A 20,548-nucleotide genomic window follows, 5' to 3' on the forward strand; every position below is an offset into this window, starting at 1 on the left:
CTGATAGTTTGAAAAGTGAATGCTGTTTTAACTTGTGTGTCTCTAATTATGAGTTAAGCTGAACATTTTCAAATATTACTAGCCATTCAGGTGTCTTCTTTTAAGAACTGCCCTGTTAATTTCCGCTTATCTTTCAATTGGACTTTAAATCTTTTTCTCATTGATTTAGGAATATAGGAGTTCTTTTGGGTATTTTGGCTACTAATCTTTTATCTGCTGTTTGTGTTTCCAGTATCTTTCTTGATTGATGGCTTGTTTTTATCTTCATTTATGGTGTCTTACGGCACACAAATTTTAAATTTTAATATATCACATTTAGCATTCTTTATATTTATGGTTTATATTCTTTGTGTCTGTATTTTTTAATTAAAATATCAGTGATATACAATCTTATGAAGGCTTCATATGAACAGCATTGTGGTTTCAACATTCACCTATATTCTCAAGTCCTAACCACCCCCATTGCAGTCACTGTCCATCATCATAGTAAGATGCCATTATACTCTTTGTGTCTATATTTAAGGTTATTTCTATAATGTATAAGTATGATTATTTAGTAAAAACAAACATTTTGGTAAATGTAAAGAAAATTTGGAGCTCTTGATCAAATGATCATGTTGCTTTCCAAAACTGCTGAAGACTTAATGTCCCTGTCATCAATGCATGAGAGTAACTGATTTATTATATTCTTGAGATGGTTAATTAGGTGTCAGATGGCCCAGGCCACCCAGATATTTTCTCATATTTATATTAACGACACTGTAGGGGTATTTTTTACATAAGATAACATTTAAATCAGTATGCTTTGAGTAAATGGATTGCTCTTCATAATGTCAGTGGGCCTCGTCCGACCAGGTAGAGGTCTTAAGACAAAGTCTGAGCTCCCCCAGGAGAGGAACCTCTTCCAGCTCTCCCTTCAGGCTCCAGCTGCAGCGGCGTCTCTTCCCTGGGCCTCCGGCTTGCCCGGGGGCCTGTGGACTCGACTTACCAGCCTCCGCAGCCACATGGAACCAATACCTTAAAATAAATCTCTCTAGATAATTCCCTCCTATTGCTTCTGTTTCTCTGGACTCGAATACAATTCTGCTACACAAGTTTTATTTTCCATGTAAGTTAGATATATGCATGGCCCACAGTCATTCACAGTTAATACGAGATGTCAGGCTTTCTGATTTCAATCTTCTGTTTGGCTCATGTTTTATTTCAAGTGTAAGAGTCACTTCCTTCTGCTCCTTTTATCACCGTATTTGTCTTTGCCTTGACTTGGCTGACATTTCATTTGGACGGACTTCTTATAAAACTATGTCCCTATCCATAGAGGTTTTATATTTGGAAAGTTTATGTCCATCTATCAAATCTCCTTATATTACTCTGAATTATCAAATCATTGGCATATGCAATCAATTTGCTAGAGTACATTTATGTTTTGTTATTTTCCAGTAACCTCGTGGTGGTGTTCAAATAAAATAGTACCTTATGAAATGAAAAATAATTTCGAATTATTTAATTTAAAGCATTGGGTGAATACGGTTCAAGGGAAAATTTTGATATCAATAAAGAGAGCAGTATAGCTATTTTTGGATTTTGGATTTTTCTAAAGAGTATTTTAAAAAAGCATCTTCTGTAACATTCTGTAGGTGGCTCCATCTTATGGGAATGTGTAGAATAAAACCATTTCCTGATCTATATAAACTATTTTCAGGTTTAATTTGATCCTTTCTTTAAGACATAGTTTGAAAGGCATAATGAGCTTTCAATAAACAATCTCATGGATCGAAAATGGGAAACATGCTATTGTTGCAGCTTCCACTGTAACCAAACCAGCCTTATTCACATTCTACACCAATAGCCATTCATGAGACAAAATAATTGCTGATAGCAACAGAAATATTTTTAAACTGCTCGCTTCTTTTTATTCACATCTGTTCGGTATTTGAATAAATTTTCATTTTGTTTTAGAACATGTGTTTAACTGTATATTAAGTAGCTAGGGTCCGTGTGTGTGAATAAGGAAGAGAAAGAACAGAGAACCTGGAGTCTGTCGCGGTCCCGGAGCCTGGCACGCCCACGGTGACCCGTGGTGGCCTTCGCCTGATGGGATGAAGCTTAACAGAACTCTCCATCAGTGTCCCGAGCACATCTGTGTGCCTTCTCATCTTCAAATCATGATGTGTTATTCTTAGAAATACATGCCGGCATTAAAAATAGACCCTTCATTACCAAGCACAGGACTTGATCATACAACAGTGAAAACTGCCTTTTGATTTTAATATTTATACGATCCAAATGTCCCACGTGAAAAGATGACAATGATTTGAGCAATAAGCTGCTTTTTACTCTTATTTTTATGGAGCAGTAACTATAACCAAGGCTCAGGAAATCTGAAATAAAAGTCTTCATAAAACACAAAAGCTTAAGGAAAAAAGAGACGCTCTGTAATTCCAGTCCTAAATTTATTTCTTTCCCTGAAAATGACTTTCTCCTGTAGGGACCAAGGCTAATGCCGGCCTCGGGCTACCCTGGCTTCCTGCCCCTTCGCCACCAGCTTTGGGCCCGCCGTGCCCGCCTTTCAAGCAGAAAAGCTCTTACGAATTTGAGTGACGTCATTAGTAGGGAGAATCTCCTGAAGCTGCAGAATGCCCGATACTTTTTTGGAAACGTCCCATCAACGGTGTCATTTCACCAGGACAGACTCAATTATATTTTCTCCTTTCCTTTTTTTCAGATGAAACAATCGAAGCCAAGAACAGCTCCTCAAACATCTCACCGCTGAGTCGATCTGGATTCCACTTTCATCCCTCATGCGCCAAAGCGCCCCCCAAAGCAAGTCTGCCGGAGTAGCCACAGGATGCGGCAGCTGGATTCTTCCAGAGTGAATGGTCCAAGAGAGAGCAGCCAGAAACCACAGTGTGTTCTCGACTGGCCTGAGAGGTAACCCAGGGTCACCCAGCACTAATCCACTGATTACACGGAGCATTCCGTGTGAAAAGGGACGGCGGGATAAGGGTATAAACACCAGAAAGTGGAAATCTCTGGAGATCATCTTGGTAGGCTGGCGAGCACACCGTGGATGTCACAGACTCTGTCCTGTTCAGCAATATCCCTGTCAGAAGGAAAGTGCCTGACGACCAATTAATGTTTGATTAATAGCAGACTCACTAGAAGACTTGTCTCAGGTTCTGAGTTGGTGTCCATGTACATGTGTGTGTGTGTGTGTGCACATAAAATTCCTAACTGGACGCCATGCAAGTGGGTTCCTTTCTAGCTTTGTCCCTGCTTAGTCATGTGACCTTGGATAAATCACTTGACCTCCATGATCTTTACTAGCTTTATCTATGAAATAGATATAATACCTATTTTGAGTCATTTGCATATTTGTTGTAAACATTATGTAATAGAAACTTAATTTGACTGGAGTTCAGGAAATCAGGCTCTAGATTCAAATCTTGTGGTTTTTAAATTACGTTACATTAGTCCCAACCCTCCAATTTCTCTTTGATAGAACAAATAGGGTAAATTACATAAGCTATAATGTTCTTCCAAGCCTCAGATTCTGCCATTTTTATGGCTCAAACAACAATATGCTATGTTAGTCTGATGGCACTTTAAGAAACAGTATTGTGTGCTTTAGCTAAGGAACATTATTATTACTACCAAAAGAGTCAAAATGTAAGTCACCCTGTCACTAAAGAGCTGCAAGGGATTTTAATTGAGGCGATGGGGCAGGTCATCCTGGTAAAGCCACATGTTGTTAGAAGTGGTCCAGGAGACAGTGGGGGGAGGGACTGGCAACTCCTGGCACACCTGACTTCAGTCAAATATGCAGCTGCTCTGACTTCTCAGGCCCCTTTTCCACTGCAGCCTTGCCATTGACCTCTCCTACTTGTGATTTGAGGGCCCAGAGAATTCAAGAAAATGAGAGGAAAACTTTTTCACCAGGGCCCAAGAGGGCACCCTTGCACCTTCCTAGAAATGAAGGAGAAACAGCGCCAGCTACAGGTCAGCCTTGGTATGCAATATTGTGCGTACTATAAATACACACTTTCATTTTGGAATTCTAGTCAGCCCCCTTCAGTCCCTGCACAGACTCACGGATTGCAGCCAAGAGCAATTTCCCCCTCGAAATGGTAAGAAATCTTCTAGAAGCCACCAAATCACTAAATGCTAAGACTCCTCACTCACAGGATTTCATTCAAAGTCTTCCTGCTTTTCTCTGAAAACCTACTAATTGGAAGTCAGCAAGAGCTGAGGCAATACACCTACCATATTTGTACGTCAATCATTTCTGTCTCTTCAATGTCATTTTGAAAACTAAGATTTGTAAGTTTTACAAAAACAATTTGTTGATTTGAATGGAGACAGATATCCTAACTTTTAGATCTCTCATTGATTGTTTTTCTTGCTAAAAACAGCTTCAATCTGGGGCAATCATGACCCATTTGTTCTTCATAGTGGCAATGCGATTAGCAGCACGTTTGCGTGTATACATATGTGGGCGGGCGCTGGCTGGTTTTTGGTTTATGTTGTGACAGAAATGGACACGCCAGAAGGAATTTTAATGTTTGCATCTGATAAGAAAACCACATTTCTCATGCTTCTAAGAACTGAGAAACATCTTTCATTTGTGTTTAGAATAAAATCCGGGATGTAAAAATCTGAACAATGACGTAACTGATGTATTTGAATCAACATCTGTGGGGCAAGACGAACTGTCGTTGATTTGTTTGCGGAACGACACCGTTTAAAGTATAAAGATCTTAATGATTATTCGTCAGCCTTCTTACTAGTTAGTCAGTTTATAATAAGCTTAATAGACCCAAGCCTTTTAGCACAGCTCTGGAACCAGGAATCCAAAGAAAACATTAGGATTCAAAGCAATACAAAACACTGCCAGCAATTGCATTACATGTCTGACATTTGTGATGCTTAATCCCTCAAAGCCACCTTGGACCATGTGTTGAGCCACAGAGAGTGTTGAATGAAAAACCTGAAGGGATTAAGGAGTTATTTCCACGAGAGAAAAACACATTTTCCCTGCTGTTCTTGTTTCAGTGGGGAAGGATTTCCCCTAAACCCTCCTGTCTCCCTTTCACTCCCTTTGCCCCAGGAAGGAGAGTCATTTATTACATTGGAAATTTAATAATAAATTTGGCATCCTCATCTAAATCCACCCTCTATCATCTTTGGGAAAGGCCCTCTGCTCCACAAATCCAATCTGTGGGGCCCCGCACAGCTGGGGAGACCCGCCTGGCCCCAGCATTGCAAGTAGGGTGGGTAAATCTCTCCGAGGCTCAATCAGCGGGACTAGTCATCTCTCCTAAACTACAGCCTTGAAGTTTGTCAATATTTGGGGTTTCCATTTGTCAATCTTTATCTTACATCTTGAGACCCCAACAGTTCCCAACCAACCAATTAACAACCTAGTTATTAGAAATAATCCGGGAAAATTGCCATACACCTTCATATTTCCTACGCCAAGTCCATACTTGAAGCTACATAGCTAAGAAAGTAGCTAAGACAGAAAATGCCCTTGATACCATGTTAAGTGGAAAGAGTAATATAAACATTTCTGTATTTTAGACACTGCATTGAGTGTCCATGTAAACCAACTTTTATGCATATTCATGAGCACTTTTATTGACTTTTATAAATAACTTTTTTCAAGTTTTAATTAGTTCTACTGAAATATGGTGGATCTTGTTTTCAAACCAATAGTGGTCCTAAGCGAAGATTTCCTGCCTTACATACAACCACAGCAGATTTTCTATAGAACATATAGCTCTTTGTTATAATTACAAATAGCAATTTGTTATAATTGAATTTAGATTATTAAATGCAATCTTGGAAGTGAGGTGAAAATTTTATTTAGCCCAGGAGGCAATTCAGGGGGAAAAAAAGTATTTATAAACAGCAAAACGGTTGCTTTATAATCAGCAAATGCATTGTCTACAAGCATGCATTTATTTGTTTTGTCCAGTCACCATAGAGGGAATGAACCTCCTAGATGTTCTTCCTTGTCTGCGTTTCTTTCACCTCTTTGCCCCACACTCTGTCCTGCGCTTTGAGATCATGGGAGGAAATCCCACTTCCATGGCCAGTCTGGCCACTAGTCACGGCCAGGCTGGGGGACTCTGACCTGCACTGAACAGAAGTCAGCCTGGGTTACACAAATCACCGAGGACTTTCTCCGTTCAAGTGCACAAATGAGTCCATGCAAATGCTTTTTCCTTATATTCCCATGGTTAGATTGCTATCTGTTCCCTGAAGCTAAGAGAATCATACACATTCATTAAGGGTGAACTGCCTCTGGTATTACATTGAAATGAAAAGAATTATTTTCCAAAGGAAAGTTTTATGTCACTAGCCACTGAGTGTTTCTATTACACTGTAATTTATTAATAATTTTACATTTTTAGCCTCTACTCTGTCCACAGGCTAGTTAGAAATGATCAGTCTCTTTTAGTGTCCATATATCTTGAATCCATGAGTGTGTGTGTGTGTGTGTGTGTATGTGTGTGTGTGTGTGTGTAAGAAATAGGTGTAAAGTGGGGGCCCTAATTCACACTTAGCTTAAATGCCCATATTAGAGCCTTTTCAGCTTCTTCCAAAATCCACCCCAGCGTCTAAATGTACGTTCTCAGGCTTTCCCTGAGAATTCGCAGAAGAGACTCCTCATGCAGAGCGCTCCTGTCTCCTGAGCTCCTCAGATAACAACTTCATTCATTCGTTAAAAGCCACTGTAGCTCTCTTTTCCTTAACTTTTCAGACTGTAACAAGGAAGGGTGATAGATCTACACCTTTCTTGATGAGTCTGCATCTGAAACTACTAATTGGTTTTGGAATTACAAGCAAGACCAAGCAGAAACCTTTAACATTATTTGTTTCAGGGGGAAGTGGCAGGATGTGGCAGGCCCCAGCCAAGAACGGAAGGAAAGGGGAAATGAATACGTGGAAGATGGTCTCTGGATGAAGCAGTGAAAGTAGAAGTGAAGTGATGAAGACCTTTCATCACGGAGGTAAGTGATTTTTAATTTCCTTGGACTTGAAGGAGAAACACAGAAGCAGTTATCTATTTGGTTCACTGGGTCAAGATTTTCATTTCTTTCCTTTTATTATTAATATTTGTTATGAAAGGAATATAAAACAACATTAAAGGAATTCTTAAACATGAAAAACACTGTTACCAATTATCCTAACACTGCACTTTGGTGTCACTCCCCCAAACCACCCTCTTCTGCCCACAGACCACCTCTAGTGCCCATTTAAATCTCCCTGTATTTGTTTCCCCAAGTTCAGCCTGGCGGAGCTCAGCTATTTTACTTCCAGTTGCATGCCCAGCCTCCTGTATAGTACACACCACATAGTAAGTATGTAATACATATTTTTGAATAAAGATGAATGGATGAATAAAGTTCCTATTAATTATTCATCCTTGCAACACGCATCTTCAGGTCTGTCCAGGTCATAGATACAAATGACAACATTGAAGCCATCACACTGACTTTCTCCAGCTCTGAGGCCCCATCTGCTCAAGCAAGAGTTCTTGGTTCCTAAAACGTCCCTCTTAAATTATTAAATTCCCCAGATTCTCCCTGGTCTCAGGTGCAGGTCAGCCATCCCAGCCCCGGGCTCTTATTGCCACCTGGAGGGAAAGAAATACATCCTTCCTCCCTCTCTCCTTCCCTCCCCTCTCTGCCCCACACAAGCCCACTAGGGCTCTGAAAGGCTATGAAGCTGACCAGGCGAGCAGCCGGCTTCCTCCCGCAGTAACCTCACGGCGGCCGATAGGGGCCAGGCGGGCAGCCTGCAGGAGCCCCCCGGCACGAGCAGGTTCTAGAGGGAGACAGCTGTGTTCCGGCCCTGCTGCCAGCTTTCACACCTATGAGTTGAGGAAACCAGTCCGCCCATCACTCTGGTCCTGACAGGGACACATGTGATGTGCTGGGGGCTTTTCCTGTCGCTCTTCATTTGTTTTGGTGTTTTCCTGTCACTCTGTTCAAGCACAGTCTTTGGGATTTCCCTTTTCAGCACCTTGCTGTCTCTGGAAGACCCATAGCTTTCAGGTCCTTTTCACATATCAGAGTAGCAGCATTCAGTTGGTCTCATTTTAAATTCCACTCTCCTGTTTGCCTTCCCCACAGTCTGGGCTTCCTCGCTGACCTGTGGGGTCCGCAGTTCCCGAGAGGCAATGGTCTGCTCCTTCCCTCCTCCAACCAGCCTTCCTATGAACTATCATGTGGGAAGAATAAATAGGAAAGTGGCAGGTTCTGATGGAGCTCGTTGCCTGTTCATGGGAGAAGCTGACCCAGAACTTTGCCCACTGAGGTCTCCAACAGTATGATCCTCTGAAGGGATATTGCGCATGACTTCACCTTCACCTTGACCTCTTTGACTGGAACCTTTCAGAGAGGACCGACTGCACCTCCCTTTCGGCTTCACCAGGGATCTTTGCCTGTGAACCCCCCCTGGAGTGGGGCATCCTCCTGCCTGGCCATCTGCTGCCTGAACAGCTGTGTGTCTCCTACTTCTTACTTTTAGGTACCTTCTTGTAGAGCCACAGGAACCCCTGAGGTCCTTGGGTGGGCCCTCTGATGGATGGGAGCTTTTCCCCATTTCCTTCTCCCTGCCCAAGACCAGGTTCCCACCCATTTCATGATTCAGCCTCTCTAGTGCGGCGTCTGCCTGATGGAATCACCAGGTGAGGAATCAGTACCTGCCTTCATGTTCTCGTTTCGCCCCCTAACAGTAGAGCCCAAGCATCAAGGTCTCCCCAGATGTCCCTCACCTTCTGTCCCAGGGGCTGACCAGGTTGGCACTGCCAGTTCTGTGGCTCAAAAAGCATTGGGTAAAGAATTAGATGCCTGGTGTCCCCTTCCTGCAATCAGTTTCCTCTTCAAACTTCTTTCCGGCCCCTCTTGAAAGGAGAGCTAGGTGTTTATGAAAATGCGTGCTCTCACTTGCAAGGCACACATGTGTCTCTGGGAGACACAACCCAGCCACAGACTCCACACCCCAGCCCCGCCGGCATGTAGGGGGGATGATATATGACTTGGTCTCACCGATGGAATGAGAATGCAGGTCATGTGTCACCTCCAGGCCTAGGGTTTTAAGGAGCTGGTGATGACCCCTTGCTTTCCCTCATTCTGTCCTCGGATGCAGAGGACTTTGATGTCCTGGAAGATGATCAGGACACAGCACGCAAGGAGCTTTGGTTCCCAAATGACTCCAAGACGAAAGCCTCCCTCTGACCAATAACACACACACACAACTTCATGTGTGCAAGGAAAAAGCCACAGGGTGTTTGGCGTATTTGGGATTCCATTACAGCACCCAGAATTACCCTCACCTAATGCCTAATACACCGGGGAGAGAAGGCAAAGAGTTTTGCGGTGATCTGGAGCTCACAAGGCCATTTCTGCCCCTGCAAATGAGCTGTAGAGCTGGCTAGACACCCTGCCCACCCCCACCTCCTTCCCAAAGATGTATCAGTGTCTCTACACAAAGCTTATCGTAGCTCTCTCTCTTGTCTATTTGGTGAACTTGCCAAAGGCAACATGCCACCCTGGACCCTTCCCATTCCTCCTTCTCCATATTTGTTGTGAGTCTCGATGATTGGGACCAACTATGAACTCCTGTGTTCAACCACTGCCTCTCTGAGAAAGCTAGTCAGGTTCTCATGGGCATAGAATTCCCAAGGACATTCCCTCCCTTGTCAGTCCACCCAAACAATAACGAATATTCATTGATCAGCCTGAATTCAAACCAGCTGTATAGCTAAAACCCTTATGCTGGAGCTACGGTGGGGATTTTAACCTTTAAGTACAGAAAACACTGTGCTCTGATCTTTGCTGTTGTCTCATGATAATCTTCCATGTGTCAACATTGTCTTTCTAGTTTTTATTTTAATAGTTCATAAGATTACATTATACAAATTTAAAAAATGCTTAACTGTTCTTTTTTTGATGAGCATTTAGAACATTTTCCATCCAACTTCAGTTTATTTTCACTCAGGAAAAAAATGACTGCCATGGTATCTTCAAGAAGACAAATTATTGACATACGATTAATCCTGGCCCTCTAGAAAAAAATTACCTGTACTAAGTCCTGATTTCCTACCGGATCTCAGAGTATCAGCTAGTGGCTTCCAGGCACTCTAACCTCTGACCGAAGCCATAAAACTATGTGTGGTATGTTAAAAGTTACCCATTTGTTAATAGTAAACTTATGAACAAGAATTTTTCAAACTGTTTCCCTTGCAAATGGAGGACCCATGAGAAGTCCAATAATTGCGGAAATTGCTTAATAATTCAAGTATTCCTAAAAGTTCTAATAGTGTAATACCATGGTTAACTATTAACCTTAATTTTGGAAAAGAAGGTAATGAGGATGCTTGTTGCACTCTATTCCTATCACCACTTGAGTGCTGACCCCTCTCCCTGACCCACTGAACAACTGAGGAGTGTTAATAAACACAACAGGGGACCTTAGGTATGAGAGGCTCTACCAAGTACAAAGACGTGCAGCCCCTGGGTCCAAGATTGGAATCTGCAGGTCTGAGGCCACTAAGGAGAAAGGAGGAGCTGAATCTTCCATGCATGATATTTAGAAAACAGTGCTCTAGGGATCTACAAGGTTAGCTGGAAAAGCAACGCTGAGGACAAAGTCAAGGGTGAAAATGGAAAAATATGTAAAGGGGTCATAATTCCAAAGAACACGGAGTAAGCCAGGATGGAATGTCCCAGGCAGGTATGAGAGGTGACGCAGAGAGGGTGCAGTGACTTCAGAGGCTCACCGCCTGGCACTCTCTTAAGAGGTATGATTACAGATCTCTGATAATTTGCATAAAGATAACCTGTTCTGATAAGGTGCTATAAGATCTAGAAAATGCTTTCAAATGATCAAAAACATTTCATCCAAATCTAAGATGCTATCTTGTAGTAAGATGCATTGAATGCTTTAAATGAAATTTTTAATAGAAAACACTGTAAAAATTAAATATAAAAATAAAAATACAAGAATATGCAGAAAATATTTGTACAATTTTAGTCAAGGGAGAGACCTTAAGATAGGTAAGAAACTTGGAAACTAAACACTGTTATATTTAACTGTGTTCTGTAACACTGTGTGTGTGTGTGTGTCTGTGTGTGTGTGTGTGTGTGTGTGTGTGTGTGTGTGTGTGTGTGTGTATTATTGCCTAAGAAATACTATGTGTGTTGTTGTTCTAGTTAGGAGGTTGGGCTAGACCACAATGACCACAAATTGGCCCAGAGTAACATAACCCAACATGCTTTGTGCTCACGTCCCAGTATGATGGCCACTGGGCTTCCTCTGTCTTGGAGCCATACCAGGGGGAGCACAGGCGCCTTGGGCCCCACAGCAGGAATGAGAGGGAAGCCACCAGCTGAGGCGGTTAGCAACCATGGCCCAAAGCTCGCCCTGTCCCTTCTGACCAAGTCCACTGGCAAAGTGGTCATCTAGGTCAACTTAACTACAAGAGATGTTGGGGACTGTCGGGGGCGACGAGGGGTTCTTTCAGACACTGTCTCTGGCATAGGGGTAGTTAATCAAAAGGCTTTACTTGGACAAAAATCCTCCAAACACCACGCTGTTTCCATCAGAAGCAAACAGTAGCTGAAGATGTCAACGGACTCTGTGATTGGCATCTGTGCTCCAGCTGCCCAAGGAGATACAGCTTTTGAAAAATAAGCAGCACCTTCTTCTAGCTGAATATTAAAACAAATACAATTAATTTAAAATAATTGCATTGGACCTCACATTGCTTTTAAAGTGTATAGTAACTGCCCCGAGCAAGTTCCTTTTAGATCAGAAGCTCTAAAGACTTGGAGGTAAAGCACAGAAAACAAGGGTAAGGCAAGACAGTCCTCTGTGTCCCACGGGCCCAGGGAGTCTCATTCGTGTGTCCTGGCTGTGAAAAGTGTGGAGTGGGGTCATTCAAAAAGAGGAAGGTGATTGTACCCCTGGAGTTATATAGCACAGCAGCCTCGAGTGGGAACCTGGGAAAACAGTCAGTTTAATCTTTACTGGAAAACATTAACTGCCTTAGGAACTGTCATTAAAGACCTTAAGAAAGGAACAACTGCAAAGTAATATTAGAGAGATTTTTTTGGTTCAAAACCTTCTGTTTGAGATCAGGTGAAAAAAATGAACTAATAAAAGAATTTAGCTGCTGGCCTGAAAATATGAGTAAGCATAGAATTAAATAAATAAATAAAAACAACACACAAACAGCAGTATTTTGGAACAAGGCCAGGAAAATGGGGATTTTAAACAGCAGAAAGCCGTCAGAACTTCCGGGGCCTCACCCCAAGGTGAGCGGGAGGGGCAGACGCTGTCCATCTGAGGCTGCTTCCGCTCCTGTTCGTTACTCTGTCTTGAATCTCTGCATAAAGTAGTGTCACTAATGTTCACAAATATGCCAGGATTTATGCATCAGAAGAAATGCCACTGTAGTTAGAGTACTCACCTTTAGAGTCTGGGGGCTGATTTGATTGATGCTATCACTGTTCAGATATTTCCAGAAACTCCTCCTCGGAATTGCCTTCAAACTCAGCGTCACATCCTTTTAATAGTGATAAATCAATGTCCTAGAAAGAAGGGTCTGATTTGGAGCATTTGGAGCCGCCACACATCAGTTGATGTTAAGCTAATTGCAATAAGGCAAATTATCAAGCCAGTTAACATCACTTTAACCTTTTAACCTTTAATATTATATATATATATATATATATATATATATATATATATATATAAGGACACATAACTTTAATAGGGAATATGATCTTGTTTTACCCCACACATAGTTCAGAAAGATACTTTGCCAAAATGTTTTGAGCAAAGACAGCTAGCATTAATGTTTTTGGTAGATATTCAATAGCAATTTCTGTAAAGTCTACTATACTTTTTAAGTAATCTACACTCTCAGCAGCTACCTATAGGTTTTATTTCATGGGATGGAAGATGTTACCTTTTGTGTGTGTGTGTGTGCCCTTATGTGATAGGTGAATTCATCTAATTTTTGAATATTTCGCACTTCCTGATTCACTAGTTAGGAAGAAAATGTTTGTGGTCCATTTTCCTTAATCTATGACTTGCTTTTTTTCAGTGGCCATTTGTATATTGGGAATAGTAATTTAGTATCTGTCTTCTGGTGGTATATTAATTGTACATATATTTTCTCAATTCATTGTTTTGTATAAAGTATGTATTAAATAAATATATGTATATACATATATTCATACACACACATATATTCACAGATAGGTTAAATATAACTTTTTTCTAAGTCCCCTACCTACTGCCTGAAGGTCTTTCCCTTGACTAAAATTGTACAGATATTCTCATTTATATTCTTATATTTCTATTTATATGTGTTGTTTATATCAAAATTTCATTTCTCTAAATTGAAGTATAGTTGATATACAATCTTATTTTGGTTTCAAATGGACAACACAGTGATTCTACAGTTGGCCACATTTTTAAATCCTCACCCCCACTAGTGTGGTTACCATCAGTCAACATAGGAAGATGTTACAGAATCACTGACTATCGTCTCCATGCTGTACTATGGTCCCCGTGACCGACTTACATTATGATTGAGAATTTCAAAGTTTCCTTTAAGGACACCGTCAATGAGGAATCTCCAGAAGCCGATACCCCCTTTGAAGTCCCAGCAGTTTCTACTACATCTTTATGTTTTTCCTTTCTCACAGATCATTCTTCCTTTCCAATCACAATATATCTACTAAGTGTTTCCATTTAATATATTTGGAAGTAATAAACCACTTCCCATTTATAACAGTGAATATAATTGTGCTTGACTGTCTTCCAATTAATTAAAATAAACTTCATTCAACAAGCACTTGCAGTCTACTGGGGAAACGTTGCCTGACATATAAATAAGGGTAGATACGTCACAGACTTAATAGGTGAGGTGTTACTCCTGAAACCAAAACTACAGCTTAAAGAGTTAAACTTCATATTAATGGACCAATTTTTTATATACTATTCCTAATTTAAAATTTAAAAATACAAAAAAGAACATGTGGCGGTGGGCAGGGAAATGGCAAAAGGAGGTAGAATGGGTGTGGAGGAAGATTCTCTCTTGTTTTGTCCTTTTGTGGAGGAGAAAAAGAAACAAAATAAGATCTAGTTTTCACTTCCTTCTTTTTTTTCAGTTTGTATGTGGTTACAGGAAGGAAGTGTTCAAGGGAGAAATCAGTTTCCTAAAGTTTTTAGAACCAAGAGACTTCGGGGATTAGATTTTTCTTTTGCTAAAGCAGCAACTGCAAACGGATATTTATATAAAGAGTTGGGTCAAACCTAACAACTTAAGAGTTTATTTTTAGATTTCTGCTTGGCCAAGGGAGAAATATGGTAAATGAACCTGATGTTCTTAAACGGGCATGCAGTTAAGCTCAAAATATTTCAGAACTCTGGCAGGAGGCCCTGAAGAACATCAGCTTTCCTAGGCATTATTAGAAATCCTCAAACAATGACAATTTTACTGCTGGTTTCTTTCCTTCCGGTTTTTTTTTTTTAAACTTACTTTCAGTTTTAGTACTCAAGATCTCTACATTTGCAAAGATGCCAAAATGAAAAGAATAAAGATTATGTAAACATAGAGATATAAACAGAAAGTCCACTAATGTCAGCTGTGTGTGTAGTGGAGCTGGGCTCTCCTGTAGAGAAGCCACCAGCCGCATGTGGCCGCCGAGCACTTAAAATGTGACAAACGGTGACTGAGATGAGCGAAGTGTTAAGTACCCACTGGATTTCAAGGATGAAGCCTGAGAAAAGGAGTTAAAAAAAACATCTCATTCAAAATTTTATACTGACTCCATATTGAAACGGTAATGTTTTTGACATAATCAGTTAAACAAAAAATATGATTTAAATTAATTGCAGCAACTTCTTTTTCCTTTTTTTAAATGTGACTGCAAGAATATTGTAAATTGCATATGCAACTCACAAAATCTTTCTCCTGCTCAGCACTGTAGCGGAGCAGCAAGATTAAGAGCTGGGCTATGACGTAAACCTTCCTGGATCTAAACCAAACAACTCATACAACCAGCCGTACCACCTTCGGCAAGGTATGTAGGCAATCTGTGCTTCAAGTTTCCTTATTTATAAATTGTGAATGATAAAAGATGCCCAATCTCACAGGCTGTGCGAGGATTACATAGGCAGAGCCTGGTGAAATGTGAGTGCTCCCTAAGGGTTCCCACTGGCATTCTTACTCATAGTCCAGAAGCGTGAGATCCATTTTTCTGCATGAAGAAGCTCTCAAAAGGAATGGAAAAAATAAGTTAAAATCAGTTATTTGCTAAAGAGATGCTTTGCCTACCTCCCTTCCCCACCCTACTGTAGAAAATGTATTGCGTTGAGAAGAAATCAAACTGCCCTTCTACGATAGAACATTTTCAAGATTTGTAGATACTCTGCTGGTATTTTTTTACTCTCCAGAGCTGGGCCCAAGGCAGCCAACGCAATTAGACAAAACTTCTGGCGCTTCTTCTGAATCGGCGCACCTTGTCGGAAATAAGCAGGCTGTGATATGTGGATCTGACTTGAAAAAAAATGAAGAACATATATCTGATGCTCCTGAAGTCATGGGAATGAGCCTGAAAATAATCATCATATCTACTTCTATTGAGTGTTTGTCCCTTCTTAAGCATTAGCCTTTACATGTTTCTCTCATTTAAATTTACACAACAGTTCGTTGAAGTAGGGAGCATACTTCCTCCATTTATGGTGAAATGGTGTCTCAAAAAGATTATTTGCCCAATGTCACATATCAGTGGTAAACAGAGATTGACTGATTCTAGCCCATCTGTGTATATATATTGCTAGGGGGTCCTAGTCCTTAGACAACGATCAATAGCTCTGCAGAGCACAGATCACAGTCCTGTGAAGAAAAAGGTTCTCATTTTCTAGCAAGGACACTACATTAGCAAAAAAGAAATAGTTATTGGGATTATTGCTCTGCTTCTGCTTGAGCATGACTTCGGAAATCACATTATTTTTCATGTTTTCTTATAGTTCCCTCAGCGAGTGTTTTTGAGTGAAATGAAAGTCCACATTGTGTTTAGCTCTGCTGTCACAGGACATAATACATCCCTGAGCACATAGTTAATGCCTGTTTAATGATTGTTGAATGAATAAGTGTATGCGTATGTGTGCCATGAGTCTTTCTCAACCAGGGCTGGTCATCTGAACCAGAGCACACGAAAATGTTTAGAGTGATTATTTACTCAATTTTCACAAGTATGTACAGAGCGCATACCATTCCGGATCTGCAAAAGAGAAGTTGATTCATTACACACAATGAATCCCTTAGGACATTAGGGGTTTAATTTCCCCCTGAGACCCGGAAAGGACTGTGCTTTGATTGATCCATGGTCTTCGAGGACTACCTTGACTTCAGCTAAGGGTGACAAAGTACAGCCTGGGACAAATGTTTTTACAAGTTCTCTGAGCTAAGAATGCTCTTACATATTTAAAGATTTACTAAGAAAACACACACACAAAAAAAAACTATGCAGCAAGCCCTATGTGGCCTGCAATGGCTAAAATATTTACTCTCTGACTCTTTGCAGAAAAATGTCTACCTCTACTTGAGGTCACAGTGGCTAACTATCCCGGTGGAGCAGGATTAACTTACCTGATAGTATTCGAAGCGCTCTCTACCATCCAAGAGTTTGGTCCTCAAACTCTTTCCTAGTAATCTATCTTCAGGTATAAAATTCTTATTTATTTTCATTTGTCCGCAAGCACCAAAACACAGCCTGGCCACCTGCAAAGATCCATGTGACCTCCAGGAACAAGACGTAGAAGGCGATGCCTTGGACTTGAAGTTTCATGATACAAGTTCCACTATTAGCTCTTATTAAGTGTTGCTTACCAGGTGAGAAAACTGAGCAGGTCAGAGTTAATTTCCTCATTTAGCCATCATGCATACAGCAGACCCCTATCAATAATGCTTTTCTGTAAATAGCATGTGTATTTTGTTTTCTATAGCTGTGTAACAAATGACCCCAGAATGTAATGATTTAAAACTACATTTCTTATCTCACAGTTTTGTGGCCTAGGATTCAGTGTGTGGCTTAGCTGACAGTATACACTCAGCCCAGCACCACTCCCAGTATACAGTCAATATACCGTGTCAGCTGGATCTACAATCTCTCAAGATGTCAGCTGAATCTACAGTTCAGCTGGGATAAGAGCTGAATCCCACACTCACTCTCTGGTTGTTGGCAGGATTCGAGTTCTTGGCAACTGCTGGTGCACCACTCCCATGGCATCTGGCTTCGTCAAACTGAACAGGCAAGAGAGAGCAAGAGAATGCCAGCAAGACAGAAGCCACAGTTTTTTGTTAACTAATTTCAGAAGAGATATCTTGTCACCTTTGATGGATTCTGTTCATTAGAAGCAAGTCACTAAGCCCAGCCTAAACTCAGGGAGAGGAGATTATGCATGAAAAGGAGAAGGTGGGGATCTTTGAATGTCATCTTAGGAGTGGGCCTTGCCGCCCCATGACTGGCTGGGGGTGTGAAGTACGTACAGTGGAATCACACAGAAGTAAATGACACTCTTCTTCTGTGACGCACAAACCATATTTCCTTAGACAATTTATCTCTGAGTCTCTGTTCTTCCACTATAAGACCGAGGTAATAACACCTACCTTGCAGAGCATATGAAAAGATTAAATCACATAACAAAGTGAGCACAGTACTTAGCATGCAGTACAGACTCAACAAGAGTTATTATTTTCCGTCTTACTTGCATACCAATCTATCAAACTAGAAATCAATACTTTGCAAACCACAAAGCTCTGTGCAAAGGGAACAGCATCCAGAAATGATGTTGCAAAGAAAAAAAAACAGCACTGCAATGAAAATAATATTTAGCCCTTTGTGCTTCACAAAGTGTTTTTGCCTGCTTTATTTTAGTTGATCCTCACAAGCTCTGTGATGGTAGTTTGGGGCTTATCTAGACTCATATTTGTAAAATGGGAAAGCTAAGAAACAAGACGGTGAAATGATTTACCTGGGATTGCCCAAGAAATCAGTATATCAGGAAAGGGTCTCTGACCAGATGGGGAAAGGATTAGGGATGGCCAATGGTGTCCACAGGCTGAAGCCAGAAGTACCCGTGAGGCAGGGGACCCATGCTCAGGAACCCACAGGGTCCCCCACCCCACAGGGTGGAGCAAACCCATGAGCCAACCGCCAGGAGCAAGCAGCAGTCAGGGCTTGCCCAGACCAGAGCTCAGAGCAAACAGCTGACGGAAAAAATGCAGTTAGGAAATGACCATGTCTCGAGTGCCGAAGAGCAAGGCACGGGACGGCCAGGCGAACAGGCGGTCAGGGGCCCTGAAGCAAGAAGCAGCGAAGGGGATTTCCAGCAGAGGGAACGTTCAAGTGAAGCTTTGATGGCCCAGCAGGGAGAAGGGGGGAGCCGCCAGGAGCACGGAGCTCACGTCTGGGGGCACTGGTGCGTGCAGAGGGGCACCATAGGCTGAGGGCTTCAGGAAGGATACCCCCTTAAACTGAGTTGCCAAGGAGCCAGACCCTTCCCTGGCGGTCACCTAGTTCTGGAGTAAATTGCTTTCAAGCAGGGGGATGATAAGATCAGATCCATATTTTAGAAAAATCACTTGGAGTCAGAGGAAAGGATAGGATAAAGGTGGTAAGATTTCAAACAAAGTAATTTATTCCCAGAGAAGGTCCTGAGAAAAGAGCCTAATCAAAACAATCTAATTTTATGCACAATTTTCCATGTAGGCTTTATACCTGGTTCCATTTTTAACCTACTGTTAGTGATTGCCGTTACAGACACAGCTGTTTTACGCTGGAAACTGCTTTAATTGGTACCCTGGATTATGAACCTTCCTCAGAATGTGAGCTATTGTCATTACTTTCACTTATTCACTAGCCTCCTAGAGATACACTGCACTGGGATTTGACGACATTATATTTTTTCTGTCATTTACAGTTGAGTTTATATTCTATTTCAGAAATGGTAACTGAAAAATATTTTGTTTTTATGGAAATAATGAGCCATAGAAGAATTTTTTATCATTTGTTGATGGCATCTGCCAGTCTGCTTGGCAGAACATGACAATAAATGTCTTTCTTGCTTTATGGAAATGAAAAATTTAAATGCGACTTCATTTTAAAATGCATTTGAAGGGAATGAGATACGTATCAGACACAGTGCAAGCACAGTAAAGCGAACGAGCCTTTTTTACAGCCTGTGCAGGACTTCTTTGGTAGTAAGAAAGAAAAGGCCCACAGATGACCAGCTCACATTCACAGAGTTGAATCTGAAATTCTATGGCATTCGGGAATGGGGTGGCTGTTTTTGTGGATGGAGGGAGAAAGAGCGGCTCAGTGTTTAGGAAACAGGGATTCTATCACGGATGCACAGTTTATGCCACAGATGACCCTACACTTTTGTTTTTCCCCAGTTATGTTGTTAATTTCCAGAAGCGCTTCATTAGTGCAGTATTTTCTCATTCTCTCCCCAAGCTCATGGTAGAGGAACCGTCCCCTGTCCCCTTAGAGTTAAAAGTACCTGTGAATTCACTTCGGTCACTGAGCTGTAAAAAAACACTGACACATATTACAGACAAGGGCAAGTTACAAGAGGCAGCGGCTCTTGCATCCCTCTGGCATGGCCAGGGGGCATGTCCAGGACGGCGTCTGCTCCAGCAGGCCTGGGCCCTGAGCCACTGCAAGAAGCCCACTGTAGACGGCCATGGTGGACATGCAGCAGGAACAAGAAATGGATGTCTGATTTGATTGCAGCGAGACTTGAATGATACCCAAAGGGGCCCCCCACACGGAGCTCCACCGCGGCAGACAAGGCTGCAGCGACGCTGGCTCTGGGCTGGGCAGTGCACGGCGAGCAGACTGTTAGCGGAGACAGGAACAGTCGCACCAATGGCAGAACATTTGGTTAACCTGCTGCCCGGCATGACCTTACCCTTTGGCTCAAAGAGTGAGAAATGTTCCTTTCAGTGTTAGGTCCGAACTGAAAAAAAATTACCAAAGAGAGTTTAGGTGATGCAAACAACTTTACTTCACGCTCCACTGTCTCCTCCCAGAGAGCTGCAGAAAGGAGCAGAGGCAGAGACCTTTAAGGGGCAAGGAGTAAAGAACAAGGAAAAGGCAAATAGGAAACATCTGGCTGGGGCCCCAGAGTCAACCTTGTATGGGGTGAGAAGACCTGGTGCTCAGGGACCAGCGTGGTGTCTGGGCACACTGCCCCGCTGTCCAGCTGAGCATACCCCAGGGCATGGACGCTGGCTAAGCTGCAGTTTGCTGACATGCACCCCGGGCGGCAGTGGCTCCATCTTGGACCTAGAAACTTATTTCCACAAACGTAGTCCCCTGACCCTTCCCTTGGTGTCCTCGGAGCATCTCTTTGACAGAGGGAGCCTATCAGTGTGACTTGACTAAAGGAAACATGCAAAGGGCCTGGCATGAAACTGGATTTTCCAGTTTAACAAGACATCTTATCTACC

General features: G+C 41.9%; 1 long non-coding RNA gene across 2 annotated transcripts; it reads left to right on the forward strand.

Annotated features, from left to right (window-relative positions):
- The first annotated feature begins 4,054 nt into the window (after positions 1 to 4,054).
- LOC108396174 (uncharacterized) lies at positions 4,055 to 19,220 on the forward strand. 2 transcript variants are annotated; one of them, XR_012126261.1, is made up of 4 exons: positions 4,055 to 4,127; positions 6,888 to 7,016; positions 15,010 to 15,110; positions 17,096 to 19,220. It is a non-coding gene; the product is annotated as an uncharacterized lncRNA (long non-coding RNA). The 2 variants fall into 2 exon arrangements; XR_005059777.2 differs by lacking the exon at positions 17,096 to 19,220 and adding an exon at positions 15,484 to 16,024.
- Positions 19,221 to 20,548: the final 1,328 nt, after the last annotated feature.

The sequence above is a fragment of the Manis javanica genome, chromosome 16, assembly GCF_040802235.1.
Source record: "Manis javanica isolate MJ-LG chromosome 16, MJ_LKY, whole genome shotgun sequence".
In the NCBI taxonomy this organism is placed as follows: Eukaryota; Metazoa; Chordata; class Mammalia; order Pholidota; family Manidae; genus Manis; species Manis javanica.